The following is a 7,952-nucleotide window of genomic DNA, read 5'->3' on the forward strand; positions in this document are numbered from 1 at the left end:
GTTTGAATTTAAACGGGAACTGATCATAAAACAAACCTCTCAGTTCAGTTCAGACGTCACGTACAGATGAAGAAAACTCTCCCACAGGATGAGAATAGTTTTTACTAAATAATCCCAAATACTGACATTAAGTTAAAAATTCAGCCAAACACAGCTGACTGGATGAACAGTCAGAAGTACTGACAGGCGACATTGAACAAACAGATCTTTTTTAATGACTCCACCCTTGGGGCATCCAAGAGGGCATTTGTGCTGTCTTTTTTCAAACATGGGGGCACCAGTCCACCCTGAGGCGACCAGTGGAGACAAGTGACGGACAGATGAAACACTTAGTGAGGAACACATCAGATAGTCTGACAGAGAACAGGTGGATATGAGCTGTATTTGTAGGCTACTGCCAGGCTGGTGACTGAGCTGGGTGTGGTGGGAACAGGGTTATTGCAGGTCAGGAGGGAGAGGCAGGAGAGTTGGTATTTCTTTGGTACCTAATAAACTCAAACTAATACACTCAGTGGCCATTTTATTAGGGACACCTTGCTGGTACCTGGTTGGACCTCCTTTTTAATTCTTGGTGTCATAGATTCAGAGATGTTGGTCCATATTGACATGATGACATCACACAGTTGCTGCAGATTTGTCAGCTACACATCCATGATGAGAATCTCCCGTTCCAGCACATCCCAAAGGTGCTCTATTGGACTGAGATCTGGTGACTGTGGAGGCCATTGGAGTACAGTGAACTCATTGTCATGTTTGAGATGATGTGAGCTTTGTGACATGGTGCGTTATCCTGCTGGAAGTAGCCATCAGAAGATGGGTACACTGTGGTCATAAAGGGATGGACACGCTCAGCAGCAATACTCAGGTAGGCTGTGGTGTTTAAACCATGCTCAGTTGGTACTAAGAAAATCTCCCCCACACCATTACACCACCAGCAGCAGCAGCAGCAGCCTGAAGCATTGATACAAGGCAGGATGGATCCATGCTTCCATCTGAATGTGGTTTTTCCAATCTTCTATTGTCCAGTTTTGGTGAGAAAACCCGTGTGAATTGTAGCCTCAGTTTCCTGTTGTTAGCTGACAGGAGTGGCACCTGGTGTGGTCTTCTGCTGCTGTAGCCCATCTGCTTCAAGGTTGGACAAGGTGTTGTTGCTTCAGAGATGGTCTCTGCTGCTGTAGCCCATCTAGAGGTGCAGCTGCCTCTCCCCCACAGGGCTGTAGGCTCCATAGGAGTGTTAAAATGTGTTTGTCTTGTTGTGTTATTGGGAGCCAGAATAGAAGGAGTCATGGCTCAAAACCAGCCGCCACTGCCCGTCAACAAAAACAAAGACAACTATGGTTAAATGTGATAAGACCAAAGGACTGGACGGAGGCCATCATCAAAAGTGCTCACATGTGCAGCGCACACTTCATATCAGGTTAGGGAAAAAGTATTTCCTGTTGTAGGGATGAATAAGGTTATGTGTATTAAGGGTTATCATGTCCACCTCATCAGAAACTGGGGAGGGATTAAGAGGAAGATTGGATTTCTCTGCAACGCTAACTTTTTAGCACATTAGCTAACGTTAGCTTCCATAGCAAAACAAACAAGTGTGGTCCTCCTTTGTAAGATTGGCTTCCTGTGACATCATCCATCCACTGAGTGAGAGCATACGGGTCGGCCAGTCTGGTCCCGTTGGTCAGTGTTTACTTATTCAAGTAACACTGGCGGTCCCGGAGAGTGAGTGACCTGACATGGTGCGTTGGTAAATTCAGTCTGACGCTCTACACTAAAATGAGAGCCCTGTTGGTGGAAGAAACGCAGCGTTATATTTCTACATGAATGAACCAACGGTTAAGTTAATCACACATTCACTCCGCTCGGCGCTCTGCTGCTCCGTCTCCACAGACAGAGTGTCCAGAGTGCACTCTGCCACTCTGAGAGTGCGCTGCTCTGGATAACCCAACGCTACATTCAGACAGCGCTCCCAATTTATCAATGCTCCAGTTTATGTCAGAGTGCGCTCCCACACTCACAATGAGTGTTTCTGAACGCACCACTCACATCATCTTCCTCCATCGTCTAAAACAAGACAACACAACTTGCTAATGTCTGGGGTCTATATTAATTGTAAGCAACGTTTGAGCTTTCTTCTACTGATTTGATGAAATTTTGGGGTTTTCCTGTCAGCACTGTGGAAATTACAGACACATCCTGCCAGGTGGAAACACTGATGTTTACTGGAAAAAGTGATGTGAATGATAACTGTGTCCAAACAGGGAGGAGAGTCTGGACTCTATAAAATCAGACCTCTATGTCTCACTGAACTGTGTAGCAGAATCAAAACCCAGATCATAATCCAACATGTTTTCCTCCAAGATGCTGCTCTGTGCTCTGACTCTCACTGTGCTGGCTGTTGCTGTGGAGTCCTGGTCTGAAGGCAGTGAGTACTTTGGGTTTTTTGGGGGATTCTGCGGTAAAATGTGGTTTAAAACAGTTTCAGTGTGCTGCTGTAAATCTGCGTGACATTCCTGTTTGTAAAAAGGCGGTTTAGATTAATGAGCCTGATGTGCTGCTGTCAGACCTGTCAGGTGCAGAGCTGACACGGCTCTACAACTCTGGAGTGTACTTAGCTGAGAAGATGAAACAACCACTGGGATCCAGCTCGTCCGCCATCGGACCATTCAGCCACTCTGGAGTCAGGTCAGCACACACACACACACACACACACACACACTGATGGCAGATTTTAACTTGTGCGTCAGCTCTATGCAGAGCCTACGCCGTTGTGAGCATTTTTACTTCTGCAGTGGTGTCTGTGTCACTCTGCAGTTACACCTCCAAAACACTAGCTGGCAGCAGAGGGTAGGGTAGGGTACAACGTAGGTACAGCGTTGATTCTACGCAGAAGTATAAATACTGCTGTAGGTGACAGGAGATATTTTAACCTGCTCAGATCCCCTGTCCATTTTAATGGACATAGCTTTTCTAGCTAGATCTATGATTACTGTCATCTGACTCCACCCGGTCAGCCAATCACAGTGTTCCACATCATCTACGATGGACTGCACAACGCCCCCTTTTTTAACAAGTGCAGCTGACTGTGAGGCAAGGAGGAAGTCACATTTTAGTCCATGAATCATATTGTTAAAGTACATAATTTGTGTTTAAACTGTGTTTAAAGTAAACATGAGATGTTAAATTACTTATACACTAGTCCATAGCCATTGGTAGCTTTGTCACCTTCTACCTATGCCAGTCCTCAATGCCTATGTGCAGTTTCACATAGACTGACCACGTCAGTGAGTAGAAAAACGTGGGACAGACAGAATGACTGACTGACAGAATGACACACTGACAGTTTCCGTGATTATGTACAGCATACCATACCATGACTTAGTCATACCAAACATTAGAAACAACACCAACATTGGTCCACAGGGGGAGCCACAGCGATCGGTCACATTTTAGCCATTTTGAAGCATTTTTCTGTTGTTATAGCGCCACCCAGTTGCCAATTAGAGTTAAATTTCTCCAGTCACCTTGAGGCGTCCTGTTCTACATATCTACCAAGTTTAGTAAAAATCCATATGGCGGTTAGGCCTAGATAAGAAATGAGCTCTCTAGCGCCCCCATTTTGTTTGATGGGCTCAATAATGGAGGGGGCCCCTCAGATTATGTGTGGTCATATGCCTACAAAGTTGCGTGGTGATGGGTGAAACCCTTGAGATGTTCTACACCTTTATGTGATGAGCCACGCCCTCCGCAATATTCATTGCCTTATAGAAGCTCAGTTTTAGGAAGTTTTCCAACTTTTGCCAAGAGGGAACTTTAGATATTGCTCCCTAGATTATGTTCACCCAGTTTCATGCAGATCGCTCAAACTTCCTAGGAAGAGATCCATTTGAAGTGTTTTTCAAAAAATTCAAAATGGTGGAAAATCTATATAAGCGGAAGTTATGGGTTCTTGAGGCAAATGTGTTCCTCATGAGGAGAGGCATCTCTGTGCAAAGTTTCATGTCTCTACCACATACGGGGCATGAGATATGCCCATTCAAAGTTTGACATTTCAGTGGGTTGCTATAGCGTCCCCCTTTGGCCAATTGATGTAACATTGCTTCATTGGCATCCTCCCATGACCCTCTACCACTGTGCCAAATTTCACATGGATTGACCAAGTCAGTGAGGAGAAAAACCTGGAACACACACACACACACACACAGAGTTTTCCTCATTATATAGTAAGATATCAAAATATTGTCCGTAGAAAATGAGCACATAAATACGTTTAAATAGGAAACTACTGTTCTGATTTGATTTTTCAATGAAACAATCAGCTTATCATGTATTTTATGGATTATGTAGACAGATACATTTCAGGAAGTTTCCACATACTGTTTTCTGTTAGGACTTCAGAAGTTAAGGAGCTTTTGGGTCGTAATGATGAACACACTGCAAAGTACACACAGTGTGTGTTAAAGCATCACTTTCATAAAACATTCATAAAAAAAATTAAAAAAAATCTTCGCCCACAACAAAACCATCCAGATGATCTTTTATGACTGAATTGGCAAAACAAGATTTAACAAGTTAAGAGCAACATCGACCTCTGGAAGACCCTTTCATTATTATTTATTGCTATATTCTATTTCAAGCAGTTGGATTTAATTATAATACCTTTAATGTGGAATTATTAAGCAATCAGAATTTCCAAAAAACAGCTTTCTAAAAGTTTTCGTCTCTTTGAATGGGCAGAAAAAAAACCTACATAAGTATCCTGATCAGTTCTTAAAGTTTTTAGAGTAAATATCCACCGTGACAATATTTTGTGTTCGGAACATGATCAGGTTCTGAACAGGTTAAAAAAACTAACATGAAATAAACCTGCTGACTGTTCTCAGAGTGACACTCGCCGATGGATCTAAGTGGCTCGTCCATAAAGGACAAAACTTCGGCATCTCCTCTCAGACGGTGGTGACCAGCGCCCGAAACATGGGCTCAGACTGGAGGGTAAGTCTTTGTGTTTGTTCCTAAGATAGATTCATGTCCTTACAGATCACAGTGTCAGTGGGTCAGACTCTGCTCTGTGCTATTTCAGGTGGTCCGAACTGGAAATTTCCGTGGGAGGAAGACCGTTGGGGACTTTGTGAGGGTCGGTGGCACCGATTACAACGTCCTCTTCGATAACTGTCACTGGGCATCTAATCGAATGATGAATCAGTAAACATGAGAGTTTCTGCTCTGTGAGAGGTTGAAGTTTCAGTTTGTTTCTTCTCTGCTGAAAAGATAATAAAGGTGAAACCTCACAGAAGGTGTCATGTGCGTTTTATTCCACTGGAGGATTCCACAGCAACACATCCTCACTGTGACCTCGTCACATGTCCACGTTTGGTCATGGACTTTCCACGTCCATATATGGCGTCCAAGGTACCCTGGGTGTGTTGGTTGTTGACGTTCTGGGACGCCGTGTCAACTTCAGCCTGTCACATGCATTGTCTGTTTTCAAAATACACTTCTGTTTTCACAGGAAATGTACAGTTTGCATACAGTCTCTTTCAAAATAAAAGCGCTGCATCAGCACAACACCGCAAATTGACGTTCTTTCCCTTCAACAACAAAAGCGTGTAGTTACGTTTACACATGGTTGGGTTCAGGAAACAAGAACAGGGTTTGGCTTTACAGTCTTACAGGAAGTGAACACTGGCCTCCTGGGTGAAAAACAGTGGCTGTCAGTGTCCATCCCGCAGCGTTTCCCACTGACGCCACCTGGCACCGTTAAACAATAACAGTGACCGGACACGTATCATGCCAACATGGAAGGTCAGCTTTTTTGTTGGTGTCTGATGCTGCATGTCACTGACCAAGCGTCGCTTTTCAAAGACGTTAGAGTGAGACTGGGTGGTCCAAAGTCATTGATACAGACGTGAGATGACTGAGGAAAATTTACCTCATTCACACTCAAAGGTCCAGTGTGTCGGATTTAAGGGGATGTATCTGCAGAAACTGAATATTATATAATAAGTATGTTTTCTTAAGTGTGTCATCACCTGAAAATTAGAGTTGTTGTGTTTTTGTTACTATAGAGCGAGTCATTTATCGGGAGCAGGTCCTCGTCCTCACCATGTTGCTCCACTGTGTTGCTATTCATGTTTTTGCATTTTCACAATAGCCACTGTAGTTGCCAGCCCCTCCATAATGAGCAGTGTCACAAGAACGCTTATTTGTTTCCTGTTTTGTTTTTCTTTGAGATTAGTTTTTTGGGTTTTGCCTTTATTAAAGAGGACAGTCTAAGCAGGAAAAGGGGAGAAAGACAGGAGATGACATGCAGCAAAGGGTCGGCGGCTGTAATTGAACCTGCGGCCGCTGCAGCAAGAACATTGCCTTCATATGATAGGCCTGCTCTGCCCACTGAAGTGGGAGTTGATGCCGTGCCTGCGTCAATGCAGAGCCTATGCTGTAACCGACGCCATAGCCTGACGTGCACCTCTCCAGAAATGTAACTACACACCACGTTGACGCAGACCTCCTGTCTGTTTCTGTAAGCTGAAACCATTTCCCTCAGAGGAAACAAAGCTTTGATTTACTTTAATTTTACAGATAAGAAACAATAAATTGTGAAGACAATAAAGCCTCCACAAAAATAGCATTTTAAGTCTTGTGTGTGATTTATCCTGGCTTCATATGAGCAGAGGAAATCTAAGTTTGTCGCTACAACAACAATAATAATAAACTTTATTTCAGTAGTGCTTTTCAAGAGTTACAAAGTGCTTCATAGTACAATACCATAAAATATGAGAAAACAAAGACGTAAAAAAACATCATACACAGAAAACACCATTTAAGTATTATACATACATGTATATATAAAATATATACATACGTCCATACATACACATATACATGCATACACACATACAAAATCATACAGTGTTATATAAATGCCAGTGTGTGCAGGTGGGTTTTTAACAGCTTTTTAAACTGACTCAGCTGATTTGATGATAAGGGGTAAGGTAAGGTAAACTTTAATGTCCCCGAGGGGCATTGAGTAGTCATGAGTACAACAAAACACACAGTACGACACAAAACACACAGTATGACACATAACACACAGTACGACACACTCTCAGGGGGAATCATGCACTATCAGTGGTCACTGCTGGTTAAGATAAGCGATAGCAGATGGCACAAAGGACGATCTGTAACACTCGGTGCTGCATTTAGGGAGGCTGAACCTCTGCCCTGATGGATGCATCTGAAACTCAACATGGAGGGGATGATGGGAGTCGAGACTGAGGACTGATCGAGGTACTTCTAACAACATTTGGTTTTCTGATCTGAGGGATCTTGGAGCAGAACAGGAGGTTATGAGTTCTAAGATGTAACATGCAGTCAGACCGTTAAGGGATTTTAAATTGTCAGTAGAACCTTAAATTGAAGTCTGTACTGAACAGGGAGATTCAAGTGTTTGTGAGAGGCCAGGCTGCCACATTCTGCGCCAATATGGTTAAATGATGCGTCATTAAGTACACGGGGCATTACCGTAAAAAATGAGGGTGTGGATAAATTGTTTAAGTATGTTTTTGGAGAGAACTGGTTTGACCTTGGCAATGTGTCTGATTTGTGAACTGAACTGAGCAACACCCTTAATGTGCTGATTAAAGTTCAGGTACGTGTCACAGGGTCGATTATGCTTCAGTAATACGTGTGTGACAAGTCAGATGTACTTTTAAAATGTTGAGTATTATAATTCCACAAATTGTGGTTCAGTTGTTACCTGACAGGTTCAGACCTCCGTACACAACATGTGGAGTGTTTGATTTTCACTTTCTGTACCCTTCGTTCACCTCTGGAGTGCCCCACCTGTAAAGAGGTGTCTCCCACCTTGTCTCTCCCCTTTTGCTGCTGTGCTCTGTGGGAGAAGTAAGAGACATCACTCTTGTGGTAATTTCCATGTTTAGCTGTTTAAAAGTTGA

Source organism: Epinephelus fuscoguttatus, linkage group LG8 (genome assembly GCF_011397635.1).
Source record: "Epinephelus fuscoguttatus linkage group LG8, E.fuscoguttatus.final_Chr_v1".
NCBI lineage: Eukaryota > Metazoa > Chordata > Actinopteri > Perciformes > Serranidae > Epinephelus > Epinephelus fuscoguttatus.